This window comes from Dermacentor variabilis, chromosome 5, assembly GCF_050947875.1.
Source record: "Dermacentor variabilis isolate Ectoservices chromosome 5, ASM5094787v1, whole genome shotgun sequence".
Taxonomy (NCBI): Eukaryota; Metazoa; Arthropoda; class Arachnida; order Ixodida; family Ixodidae; genus Dermacentor; species Dermacentor variabilis.
The window spans coordinates 124,496,599-124,510,615 of NC_134572.1; the positions used below are offsets into that span (position 1 = coordinate 124,496,599).

General features: G+C 50.4%; 1 protein-coding gene across 7 annotated transcripts in view; it reads left to right on the forward strand.

Moving 5' to 3' along the window:
* Positions 1 to 14,017, forward strand: part of LOC142583133 (poly(rC)-binding protein 3-like) — a 248,227-nt gene that overhangs the window by 126,042 nt on the left and 108,168 nt on the right. For 6 of the 7 annotated variants that reach the window (XM_075693474.1, XM_075693472.1, XM_075693471.1 and 3 more), the window contains exon 2: positions 1,854 to 1,961. The exons of the other annotated variant lie outside the window; for it this stretch is intronic. The gene's annotated coding sequence lies outside the window, so the exon portion shown is untranslated. The remainder of the gene's footprint in view (positions 1 to 1,853; positions 1,962 to 14,017) is intronic. 7 annotated transcript variants of the gene reach the window in all.

A 14,017-nucleotide genomic window follows, 5' to 3' on the forward strand; every position in this document is an offset into this window, starting at 1 on the left:
GCCTGGGTTGTTTTGCAGTTCTCTTGCTTCCAGCATCCGTGTAAAACATTGCCGACACGATCGTCGCCGTAGTCTGTGCGCCGCCCTTTTCGCTATTACTGGTCGCGATAACCAATTCTGAGCAGCGGCCCTTTCAGAGCTGCACTTGAGTGAGGCCGTCTAGTCAGCTTTGAGTGTGAGTGCGTATTTTTCATGGCCCGCTCGTGTGCGTTTGTGGGCCGTATGTTGCGTCATCTTTCTCTGCAGTAGCTTATCAAGTTTGACGCTCTTACTAGCCTCCCGAGCTTCAGCTCAAGCCTCCTCAGACTAAACTCTAGGTATCTCTCCTTTCAAGCATATATGATTTGTATATTCTTGCGTGTTTCGAATAAATACCTTAAGATTTTTCTTTTATTTAGTTTGCATTTCGGCATTAAAGAATGTCGCTGTACGTAACATAATCTTGAAGCACTGCCTCCCACACAAAGCTCAGGGAAGAGAGGTCAGTTGGTAGCATGCGTTTCTCCCATTTTACTCAGCCTCCTAACATCTTTTCGCGCCTTCGTAGTCGTGAAGCATTCGCGATGCTCAGGAACGCTTAGGAATAACCTTACATCGTTGTTGTGGTCCTCTCAGGCAGAACCGAGCAAGCGCTCTCCCGCCGTCCTATAACGCTTAACGGTAAGAAACGCCAGTTAACTCGTGGCCGAGAAACTGCCCAGCTATCACCTTTGCTGTGCCCGTGATTCGCGGCGTGTTGCAGCATGCGAGTTTTTATTACTTTTTTGCTGGACTCGGGCAGGCACCGCTTCTTTGGCGAACAGGCGCACTTGCTTTCACAGAGCAGGCTGCGCAGCCTGCAAACCCGCCTGCATGATAATTACCACTCTGGATGTCGTTTGTTTCACTTTCTTCGCTTCCTTTTCCGCTCGAAATTCGCACAGCGTTGCTGGGCCGTCAAGGCGTGTAAGACTGAGCAGCAATCTCGGTGAAATGCTGGGTGCTTTCGCATCGCCTTGGCGGGCAACACGTGCGGAATTTTGCTTGCTGTACACTCTCACGGGAGCAGCCTTGCTGCCCAAAGCGATTCATTATTCCCTAACGGTGGTTTTGCCCGTGCTGAGCAGAACTCTGGCGAGCGTGTGTGTTAGGACCCGCATTATCCATTTTTTTCTTTCTCTTTTTCTTATAGGGAAAACGCCAAATTCAAGTATGCTGGTTTCAGTCTTTCGTTTTCGACGCTGTATTTTGCACGTGCGTGCGTGCGTGCGTGCCTGCTTGTGTTCGCGTGTGTGTGTCTGCATTGCGTATGCGTGTGTGTGTGTGCGTGTGCACATGCGTGTGTATGCGTTGGTTTGGTGTGTGTTGGTTGCGGGCGTATTGCAAATCGTACCCCCTATACTGCTTTCGGAACTGCATTTGGACGTTCGCGCTTGCTGGTCTATTGGCAGTGCTGTGGTTTTTGTTGTTTCCCATATTTCATGGTGCGAACGTACATCCGAACAACGTACGTGATGATTGACAGAGCACATTGCAAGAGGTACATTATTCACTCATTCAGACATACATGCAACTTGTACGCAGTGGTTGTACGGTAAGGGGTGGCGAAAAGGCAGCTGAATGCCTGACAGTGTGACAGATTGAATTTGGTTTGCCGTGTTTGTTTACGAAAAATCTCGGAACCTGTTAGCTGTCTATTACTTTCTTTTTTTCTTTTTGTGCGTGTTGCTCAAAATTTCCAAAGGTCCTGCGCATCGGCCTGTAGTGCGTCTCTCGTCACAATTATTCTACGTGGTGCAACGCACGCAAGGCTGTCTCTGTTCTCCTGCTTGATATTCTGCCTCCCCTCTCCCTTCTCCCTCTCTCTCTCGCAGGGATGACCGCGTGAACCGTGAAGGCTGAACACTCTCTCTCACTCTCTTTCTTCCCTCACCTCAACGCTGGTTCCCTCGTGCTACGTCACTTTCTACGCTGCCGCTGAGGTGAGTAATGCCACAGAAAGCACGCACTGTCACACGAAAGCTCGCCTTTTAAAAGACAGCAAGAAGTAGTCGATGATTATGGACTGTTTGGTTGCACTGTTTTCGCATAAACGGTTGGCATTTGCACCGGTTGACAGTGTTCCCTGCCCCCCCCCCCCCCCCCGCCCCGTTTATCGTTTTTATTTCTTTTTTTACCTTCGCGATCTAATGCTCCGCCGATTATGTAATTTTGACGCAACGGGTCTTTTACGGTCTATTCCGCTCACTTTTCGCGATCTCACCCACTGCAGAGAACCACGTCGATTTCTCATTTTGAATGATCGCGTCTCCCATAGACGCAAGCAACGCTCAGTCTTCTTGACTCCAAGACAACAACGAGGCCAAGCGTATGCGCACGGTCACGCCAAGCTCAATCTGTTCGGTGGCGGAGCAAGGGCACGAGTGTTGCGCGCACGCGCAGTAGCTTCCTCTTTCAGTGACTGCGTGCAAATGTTGTCTAGACTATACGTGCACGTATCATATCTGGTTTGTCCCTAGCTCGTGTTCTATGCCCACACCGGTAATGAAAGATCAATAACACCAAGCCAGACGAAATGACTGACGATGGTGTTAGTTTCTGTAGTATGACAGTCGCGAGCGCTCGACGCGCTCGCCCTTTCCTTGTGCAGCACCGCGCGTTCGATTCAACCGCATGCGGTCGCCTTCTTTGCGCTGGCGCAACGTCCTATGCAAAACGACGATGCACGTCCTCCCGTATCGCTTATTCGGTCGCTAGTTTCATCTTCGCCGAACACGCATGACGCCGAACGCGTCGTTGCGTCATACGTGAAAAAGAGGGGAGCGGAAGTTCCTTTTCAGCGCCACGAGGGTCCGCCGTTAGTTGTGCGTGTCACTCTCTCTTCGTCTAGGTGCGCGAAGTCACGGTTTTGGAGACTCACGCGTGACCCGACCGAACCTTGGCCCACCACCAGTGGTGCGACGTTCGTGACGCAGCCCGTGACTAACCTCGCAGCTGCACTAAAAACTCGTGCGCGAAGCGCCGGGACGGTCACGTCTCTCGCGGTTATGCCGCGAACTCGCGCCACCCGCGCGGCAGCGATGCCACAAGCGGGGGGGGGGGGGGGGTGGAAGCCACGGTGGAGCGTCGTTACCATGACGACGGCCCTCGGTAAGCCTCGCTCCCGCACGCGCGCTGGGTGGTATAGACGTCATAGTGCGTCATGTTGACGTTCTCGAGGTCGCAGGCTGTGCGTGTCTGCAGGTAAGCAGCAGTACTCGCTTACCATATCTCCTCGGAACCCGCATTGTTGAAATTCAGAAACAGAGTTTTTAAAGCGAGCTCTTTGTGCCGTGGAACCTGAACAACTTGAAATGCACTTACACGCGCGGGCTAGAAACATCGAGCTCCTGTTGTCTAGAACTGTAACGCGACTTCTACAATTGGACCGCACGGGCACTTTGTCTTTTGTTTGCTCCGCGTGTCAACTTGCTGTTGTAGAGACCGAAGTGAAATCCTGTTGCTGAAGGGCGTGTCGTAAAGGCAGATCGCGACAGTGTTTTTCGAGTGAGTGCGCGATCTATGTCCTTTACGATCAAGGCTAGATGGATACGGCTACTCTTAATTTTACTTCACGATAGGAGTGAAGGTGAACAGACTACCTTTCCTTCGCCTTCGTTCCCCCTTTGGTTTTGGAAAAAGAAAACGAAAAAATAAATTTTCTGTCTCCTCTGTTGCAAATTTCTGGCTGCAGTGTGTAAATTTTCTGTCGCCTCTGTCGCAAATTTCTGGCAGCTGTGTGTAAATTTCACAGAATTTCAAAGGAAACATCCTTTCTTTTTTTGCTCTGTTGATAACCGTTGGTGTTATTTCTTTCTTTCGATGTTCGTGCTGTCAGTTTGCCTTCGCTAAATGGAGGTCCGAAATGTTTGCTTCGAAGAAAAACAACTGCGCCCCGCAGAATACGCCAACACACACACACACACACACACACACACACACACACACACACACACACACACACACACACACACACACACACACACACACACACACACACACACACACACACACACACACACACACACACACACACGTGTGTGTGTGTGCTCCCGCATGCTCATGTGCGCCTAAAAGCACCGGCTCTAAAAGCACGCCAACTTGCGCCGAAACGTTGCGTGCCTGTCGAAGAAGGAAAACAAAACGTGGACGATTGGCGCCAGCAATTCATATAGCGATGAGACCGCCCGAAAAGAAAGCTCAAGGAATAATAAAGCATGCCGGCGGCCACGGCCATATACCGCGCTCGGCGGGGGAAAAAAAAAAAGACCATAATTAGGCCGGGGAGCTTGCGCGCCCACTTCACCGCGCTTGCGGCGCCCTTCCTCGGAGCCTTATAGGTAAAAGATACGCGCTTGTTTCTTCGCTGGGCGTCTTGCACGGAGGAACAGGAAGGAGGAACGCGAAACGAAAACGAAAATGATAATGCGTGCACAGGCGGAAACAAGTGTGGCAGGCAAGGCTTGCTTGCTGCAGACCCCCGGCCCGCGATCCGATTAGCGTGAACGTTATTACGCCGCCGGCGTCGTGTACCGGCTAGGGCTGCATTAGATCTCGCTGCTGGCGGCCAACTGGCGGTCGAATCTTCGTCTACCGCCTGCGCTTTCGTGTGTACTCGTTTGCTGCAACCGTTGTTCATTTGCGTTTCTCTCTCTCTCTCTTTCTGTCTCTTTCTCCTCGCCGGAACGTTCTTGTTGTCGGCGTTTCCCAGCGAGTGGCGCAAGCCCACTGCTGCTGGCAACCGAGGAATTGGATGGAGATAACAGAGTAAAAAAAAAAAAAAAGAAAGATAATAGGAGCGTAAGTGGAACACTGCATAGCGGGGCAGTTGGCCAAGCAACATGTACGAAAGTGATTCGCTTAGAAGAGAGAGAGAGAGAGAGAATTGGGACGATACTCTATTAAGGATTCATACTTCGGAGTTCATCATTCGTTATTTTCTTTGTTAGATGTTGGGTATTCTTCTTTTTTCTTTGTTTGTGCTCCGGGCTCGTCGTTTCTGTTCGTCATTTCGTTTCCTTCTTTCCTTCTTTCTTGTCCCTCGGAATGAACGCTTGAAGCTACCGAGCGTTTCGCCCGAGTGCGGCAACCGGTGTACGGCGATCTTTCCTCTCAGCGGCCGCGACGTAGACGTACGTGTTGCGTAATACTACCGCGGTGTGCCTGCTCTAAACCGGTGTACGACGATCTTTCTTCTCAGCGGCCGCAACGTAGACGTACGTGTTCCGTAATACTACCGCGGTGTGCCTGCTCTTCCATACCGCTCAACTTTCTGAACATCTTTCCTTATCAGGCGAGCTTCGCCGTCTCTCGTGGCCCTTTTTCTTTGCTTTCTCTCTTCTTGTTTTCCTTCTTTCTTTCTTTTTTTTCGCCGCGGATATAGGCGGAGGAAATAGTAGGCCGCAGTTCTGAAATTTTTGCTATCGCAGGGAATCACAAGGAAAGAATAATAATAATAATAATAATAATAATAATAATAATAATAATAATAATAGAAGATACAATCCTATGAAAAAGCTGTGCAGGCAGTTGGGAAATTTTCCCAAACACCTTTTCTTTTTTTCATAGGCAAGGCATATAGCGCTCGGCGGCCTTGCTACGTGTTGTTTCGGACCTCGGGTTTCTATAGCGAGCAGCGCCAGCGGCGGTCCGGCTGCGGTTCTCGTGCGTAAATAATTAACGCTGCCTCGTAAGAATTGCGCGCTCCTGGAGCGCGCGGTGCTAAGTTAAGTAATGCAGCAGAGAGAATCTCGCCTAGTCGACGCGCGCGCGCAGGGAAGAAAAGGCGCGAATGAAAGAATGATGAAGCAAGACAGGAAACTTGAGAGAGAGAGAGAGAGAGAGAGAGAGAGAGAGAGAGAGAGAGAATGGAGCTCTATAGGTGACGAGGGAGGTAAGATCTTTTTCCTTTTTTAAAAAAGAAGGAAAGCGAACTACATATATTCAAATGTGGAGCAATCGGCCTCTGTACGTGGCACCTCGTGTCCAAAACCGAAGAAGCTTCGCCCCCCCCCCCGCCCCCTTCGCTGGCTGATATTCCGAGCAAAGGGTGGGCGGCGCATCCTAATGACGACAGTGGCGACGCCCTCCCGCCTGCCCACCCTTTCCCGCAGGCTGATGCGGCGACGGCAGTCAATAAAATGGAGCCACGAGGGATTAAGACGAGAATGGAAGTTGAAGGTACCGCAAGTAAGGGCGCGGAAGAAAAAAAAAAAAAGAAAACGAGAAGAGAGGTACAGAAGCGGTATAACGGTTTGAACGGGAGGCTATAGGCTCTTCGGCGGTCGCGGCCACCCCGAGTTCCCGCGAGGACGGCCGCGGCGCGCGTTCGCGAGCGTTCGCCGCGAAGAAAAAAGAAAAGAAAGAAAGGAAATCGCGCGTCCCGAGGTCCTTAAATTATTGCGACTTTTCCCCGACGACATCGCGCGAGCGCGGTCGTAGTTATTGCCCTTTCTTCAGTTTTCGCGAACAATATTGCCGTTCCTGTCCTCCTCGTGTTTCCGGTGTTACTCTCTCGCGATTATTTTTTTTTCTCAACTTAGTGGGTGTTACTGTACACCCCGTTAACATTCTTTTTTTTCTTTCTTTTTTTTATTCCTTACCGATTTGGGTTCGTCAGCCATACCTGTTTTGTTCCTTCTTTTTTTCTATCCTGTTCATCGAGGCAACGAAGGCGGCACGGAGACCCTGACTAAACTAATGAATTAAAGAAAAAAAAAAAGAAAGCAGGAGAGAAAGACGAAAGCCGCTTGCGCTGGCGCGCATCGTAAAAAAAAAAAAACGCTTATTATTAGCTATTAGCGTCATTTCGGGCGCGTGTTCTCCTCGGCGCGAGCCGTCCGGCCCAAAAGCGAGCGACCGCGCGCGCCGCCTTGCCTAATGCGCCACCGGCTCGTGCTCGTTCGTGCGTGCATAAGCGGTGCGCGCGGATCGCAGAGTAAGAAGAAAGAGAAGCGCCGGGAGAGGATGAGGAGAGGAAGGGTAAAAAAGAAAAGTGGGAGGGGGCCCGCAACTTTCATTATTACGAGGCTGCGCTTGCGCGCGCGCTGTAGGTGCTTCAGGAGTCGCTGCTGTATAGGTGTTTCAGGAGTCGCAGCGGCGGGCTTTGGCGAGGGGCCCGGCTCCTCTCTCGGTTCCGCTGTCTTTTTTTTTTTTTTTTTTCGTTCCCTTTCGTGTCGGTCTCGCCTTTTTTTCTAGCGGTGCGGCACGCGTTGGGGGGGGGGGGGGGGGCTGCTCTTGAGCTTCGTTTTAGCGCCCACCTGAGGGCTTATCCGCCCGCCCTTCCCCCCTCACTCTCTCTCTCCGTAGTTTTTGTTCGACGTGCGGGCCGCCTGGGCTGTAAAGTCGCGGCTCGTGCGCTTGCTTGCGGCGTGCGCCGCAACCGCCGTTCGTGTGTGCGCAGGCAGGCGCGCGCCGTTGACGATGATTATTTTTTTTACGAGTGGGTGCCCTAATACAATCCGCTTCGCCCCTTCCCTTCTCTCTCGCCTTCCTTCTCGCGCCGGCCGCGAGCGTCGTAAAAAGTCTGCCCACCACCGCACTCCCGTTCTTCGTTTCCGAGCTTCCGCAGACCTGCGGTGGAAGGGAGGACACTTTCTGGTGTATATGTATGTATGTATGTATATGAAGGCGCTACCGCCGCCAAGGTGGGCGTCCACGCATCCGTGTGCGCTCTACGACGGGCACAACGACGAATCTCTGTGGCGCTCTTCTCCGAGCATGTGCTTTCTCTTGCGGCCGGTAGGAAATCTGCGACGAGCTCGCCGAGGATTTTCACTCCATTCCCCTCTACTCTCTCTCTCTCTCTCTCTCTCTCTCTCTCTCTCTCTCTCTCTCTCCTTCTTGTCCCCGCGATACCTTTCACTGGCGCGGCGCTTCATAATCTCGTTTTCGAAAATTACAGCCGCCGCCGCTCTACTTCCCGTGCTCGTCGCATTTTACGGCCGTTTGTTTTGCGAAGCGCCGAACAATACAGCCTCGTGGTCGTCATAGCCGCCCGCCCCTTTATTATTATTATTAGTATTATCTTTCTTTTTCGAGCTCTCCGACGGAGATAAAGACCCGCTCGCGCTTTCATTACCGCCTTCCTAAATGTGGGCCATAACTCGCCTTTCGCGTGGTAAGCGACATTGATGTGCCGGAAAACCAGCGGATCGCGTTATCGTGCCCATATATATAATTTTATTTCTTTTAGTACAGATCTACTGAATGCTCTCAGTGTCGCTTCCCTGCGGTGCTCTAATAGAGGCCTGGGAAAATACCCTTCTGTTGGTTGTCGGGATTGCAGGTGTACATTGTTTAAGGCGGCGTTGCTCGTTGCGGTAGCTGCAATAAAAGCTCCATTGTGCTTGATGAGCTTTGAGACTGTGTGAGCCTCCTCCGGCCTTGGTCTTCTCGTCATATAGTCTCCGTGCGGCAGTTTCGAGATTCCTGGAGCCCAAGCTCCCTTGGTCCACACCGTGATTGTTAGCGTGCTGGCGCTAACTTGTGAACCATAACGAGCTGAGCTGAAGGCTCTTCCTAGTGCTTGTTCATTTCAAAGTTCTGCGCCGCGCCGAAGTCTGCTGCGTAATGCCACTATGTGTACTAAAGCAACCGGAAGCGCCTTAATCGACCGAATTTTCCGCATCAGCGAAGCGTTCTTTACAACTTAGACGAAGACCGCAAGGAAGCAGAAACGACATACATGAGTCTTGATACGTTTTGTCCTACCTAAGTTTTTTTTTATTAATTTTATTTTTCCTTGCTGTTCTGTTTTTGCGCACGCTAATATCTTTCCACGGCGAAGTTCGTTTGCCCTCCGAATGGCCAATCTCACAGAGATAAGCTTTCTTGTCGCATGGAGTTCTTTTTGCATGCAAATCTTCCCGGCTTCTTCTTGCACGCAAATCCTCCTGGCAAGCTCCACCTCGAGAATCGCTCGCTATATAAGGCACTCGCTCTGTGGCGGTCCTGAAACCAGATACAGTAGAACACGGATATAAGTAACCCGGATAAAGCGTATTATTCACGCGACACTTACTGAACATCAAACACGCGACACTTACTGAACCATACTCATGTAAAATATATCGTATATTGATATATTGTATATATCGGACACAGGGACATAGTGCACCATCGTCTAGTGTGCATTGTCGAGCTCTTGGTGACCTCGACCTTTATATATCAGTGTCATGAATTTGACGCAGAACGTAAAGTACTAATAAGTGGAATGAAGCCTAAAATCGTTCCTACACTCAAGTGCGAGTGACATTGTGTTTCCGAGAGGACACTGGATACTTACGAGAGAGGTGCCTCGGCTCCTTACTGTTCCACCATGATACACGGGGCTCGAGTGTGAACGGCGAGCCATGGGAGTCGACGTGGAATTGGATAACGCGCAGCCTGTTACACAGCTCCGTGTTATATGTCCCTTGTGTTATACGAGTTGTTGTTATTGTTAACAGGTGAGCCGTGACGACCTTCGGACGGGGCGCTATAGCGCGTTTGATAGCCGACTATAGCAGTTGCCGACAATATTTAACAAGGCTGTAGGTCCGCCTGCAGCAAGCAAACACTCCACCGCCTCTGAGTGTCCGCTGCGATCACCATCAAGCCCTTGAATGTCCGAGCCGTGCTGCTTTTAAGGCGACAGCGTTAAGGGCCCCGTGTAGCAGAAAATCCGGCGACGGAGTCCGGCGTCCAGCGATGAATGTCGCTTCGACAAAAGCAATTTCGAACCACGCAGGCTCTCCATGTGGCGCAAGGAAATTACTGAACTAATTGAATTAAAGTAAAATGCGTCAGAAAAATCGTAAAGTACGACTTACACACAGCCTACAGACACGATAGCGTCGGATTGTAATTTGAATATACGAAAAAAAGCACACTTCTGTAACGCGGAAACTCAAACACAAGCACTTTATGTTAAGCTACTTGTGCTTATTGGCTGGATTAAAGAAATGATAAATTGATGGAAATCGAAGTGGATGAAACAGACAACTTGCCGCAGATTGGAAACGATCCCAGGTCTTCGCATTACGCGTGCGATGCCCTTGCCAATTGAGCTACCGTGGCGCCGTTTTCCCATCCGCTTTCGGGGGTACTTATGCTTTACTACTAGAACTAACCTTGGGAGTGTTAGCCAGCGCCACCACACACAAACTTTGGCGGCGGATGGGGAACATCCTTTCTGCCGCAGGCGTCACGAGTGCGCGATCTTTTTGGGTGAAGGCAACTGGTCAATAAACCCACACCACATGCTACCTGAAGGCAAGAGTGCTGCCGGATTTGAGACCTTCCTTATGTAATGAACGAGAAGAAAGAGGGTTGACCGAGGGGCCCGATTTTTATTATCAATATCTTAAGAAGCCAACAGGCAAAGATACCGAGGATAACATAGGGGAACATCGTCGGCCAGAGAAGGGAGAAGTGGCCGGCGGTGACAAGCGAGGCTGCGTTTAACAACGCGTCGACCAAGACAAAAAACACTCGTTCCTACAAAAATCTTCCGGTTTCTAAGCGAGCGCACGCTGCGGGCTTGTAACTTCATCAACCAAGAACAAATGCGCACCGTGTTCTGTCTTGTCTTCTAGAATACGTGCCTTCCTTGTTCGGCCTTGCGGAGGCTCGCAGGTGAGGCTTTCGCTTTGGCACAAAGTCAGCGAACGCGGCGGTTTCGCGGCTGAAGTACGAGAAGGTATAATGCGCGGACTACAATGGGATCCCCCGGGTGGCACAAACAGGGCCCGGACAGAGAAAGAAAGGCTAGAGAGAGAGAGAGAGAGAGAGAGAGAGAGAGAGAGAGAGAGGAAGAGGAGGACATCTGGGGCCGCGGCCGTGGCTAAAACCGGCGTTGGCAGTGCCCGTGCCGCGAACTGGGCTTGGCGAAGCCCTCGCGCTGCGTGCTCGTGTTTGTGTATGCCCTCGGCGCGAACCGCGCCTCGTTTCCTTTCTTTTGTTTCTTTTTTTTCCCTGAGCGAGCACGCTGCGGGTTGCGCAACGTGGTTGTTTACCATTGTGCGCCATTTTAATTGGTGGCTCCTCGTAGAACTGCTGAGCTTTAGCGCGAACTGACTTTTGTCTTCCGCCTCCTCCCTACGCCCGCTATTTTTGGTTGGTCGCACGAGAGCGGAGCTGGTCGAGTTGCTTTCTGACGCCCCTGCGGGTCACGCTGACGGTGCGCTGTTCGCGCACCTAGCGGATCGGCCACGGGCTGTGACCCTTTCACGGCGCGTCCCTGTGCTTGTTGAGAGGAAGGGAAACGGCGCTTATTCCGCGAGAAAGCACCGAAAAGATGGACGAAATTCCGTGCCCCTTAATAGATTACGCTAGTCGGTTTTCTTCCAGCCGCAACCGTGACAACCAGGGATCTGAATTTTATCTCGGTGTCTGTCTGCAAGTGGACGCGTCCAGCTAGCGTTTGCATCGACACACGGTAGCGGCCTGGGTGGTGCTTCGATTAAAATTCTCAGCACGGTAGAAAATAAAAAGAAAAAATAAAGCTAGGTGCTTTTCGCATAAAGCTGCGACCTTCAAGTGCTCGTTTACGGCCGTGCACTAGATAGAACGCGCAGTACGCGTTTTGGTGAAGCCTCTGTTCGTAATGCCTACAGTATTGTGGCGCCATCTAGCATGAATTCGACCACTCCCGGCTATTAACTCCGAGCGTTCTATGCGCTCCCTTGCGTCTTTTTTGAGCATATGGGTCTTATTAGTGAGCTTTAGGTTAGGGGGACAAAAGCATTTGGGGCGCCCGTAGCACTTGGAGCTATGGTTCTGCGCATGCGCAGACGCTAGCTTTTAGGGCCCCCTAGCGCTTGGAGCCATGGAACTGCGCGTCTGCGCATGCGCAGTACCGTGGCCCCAAGCCCTCGGGAACTTGTAATTTGCGCACGAACGGCAAGATTAGCTTACCGACGGAAGGATGTTGTTGAAGGATGCCCTTGTCCTTGTCACTTGCCTGTCCACGCTTATCCTTCACGCTGTACACTTATGATTACGGGTCACCAACTTGCCTAATCAGCCATCGTGCTACGTTGCTGAAACGGACAATTAATGACACTCCTATAGCGCGTTCACTCTGTGTCACAATCAGTAACTCAACCGGGTCAATTCATGCTAGAAAATTTTGTGCAATACACAGGGCACGTTTGCTGTCAGTATTCTTTCTTTTTCTTCTTCTGCAATCTTTTTTGTGTGACCATTTCAATTGGGACAGAGGTATTAAGCTTAAGTGCAAGTGCAGCCTGTCGTTTAGCTCCGAGTTCTCTGAGTGCATCAACGCCGAAACATCAGTCGTCGGGCTCAGAAGTTCCGTCCACTGGGCCCTCGTACTTCAAAGTGTTGAACGAATCAGACTCATTTTGTGCGACTGGGTCGCAAAGTCAGGTTTTCTTGCGCACGAGACAGGCAGTCAGCGCGCAGTATAGTGTTCGCGGCTTCATTACAACGTACTTGCGCTGACATCGTTCGCGGGACTCTACAGAAATGCTATTTAATAACCACACTCGCGCTTATTCGCACCTGTTCGTCGTTCTCTCAAATGCGAAGTGCGCTGAAAGTTCTTTGTTCAAGAAGTTATCAGTTCGCGTGCACAAGAAGAAGAAATGTAATAATAAAAGGAAATACTACAAAGAAGGGAGGGAAGCGTGTATTTAACACTCGCTAGACGGCGCTGCTTTGTGCTCCTCTGCGGCGAGATGTGCGATTTAATTACGAACTGCACAATGAAATCAGCGAAGCAGATTCGTCGTTTCAGAGTACCTGCAACTAAACTTCTTCAGTTGAAACGTGTAGAGTATAGAGAGACGCATTGAAATGAAAAGGCACGAGTCCCACTCGCTCGCCTTCATTCGAGCTAGTTACCGCTGACATTCGCATCCGAGCGTCGTTTGTCTGTGTGATGAATTTCGACGTGAAATGGACTGGTTCAATACGCTGGGGAGTGCCTTGCGCGTGTCAAATGCGAGAGCCCGCAGTTATAAGAGGGCCTCTTCTCTTCGCATTTTGTTTTTGTTTTTAGCTTATTTTTTTTCTTATTTTTCTGTTTGTATCTATACGTCTTGAACGTTGAGCAAGCTCGTTTGCATGCTGTGCTCCACTTGTAAACCCACAAGCACAACCGTATTGCAAGATTGTACATAGGCAAATGTTTGTTTTCGCGCGTGAAGACCCATGCCCATAAAAAACATACGAGAGAAATAGAGCCGATATATATATATATATATATATATATATATATATATATATATATATATATATATATATATAACCCGAATTATGTTAACATATGTGCAACATAAGTGGCTCGCTAACTGTGGACTGTAAGTTCCGGTGCTTCCAGAGAACACATTGCCGCGTTAAAAAATTAAATTATGGGGTTTTACTTGCCAAAACCACTTTCTGATTATGAGGCACGCCGTAGTGGAGGACTCCGGCAATATCGACCACCTGGGGTTCTTTAACGTGGACCTAAATCTAAGTACACGGGTGTTTTCGCATTTCGCCCCCATCGAAATGCGGCGGCCGTGGCCGGGATTCGATCCCACGACCTCGTGCTCAGCAGCCCAACACCATAGCCACTGAGCAACCATGGCGGGTATTGCCGCGTTAATTCGAAGCCAATGTGGACCACCGTGCAAGTGTTTGCGAGCCCAATGGCCGCGTGAATGCAACCAGGAAGCGTCGCTTGGCGAATGCTTCCTCCGAAAGGTATAATTTGGCAGGCCAGCTAGGAGCATGCAGCTTCCGATAACCGTGATCCGGACACGTTCTACATCAGTACGCGTTGAACAACAGTCAAAACAGCTCTCAACCTGCCATTCGCCTTAGAATGCTCGGACGAGTATCTGCGAAAGTAGACGATAAATACGTCTTTCAGAATCATGATGGTTTTAATTATATGGACAGTCCTGTAAGCGTACAACACTTTTATCCGTCACGTTACGATAGCTGGTGTAAAAAAGAGGTTCGGCGCAGCACATTTCTTAACTGCGTACATGCATGATACAGCTGC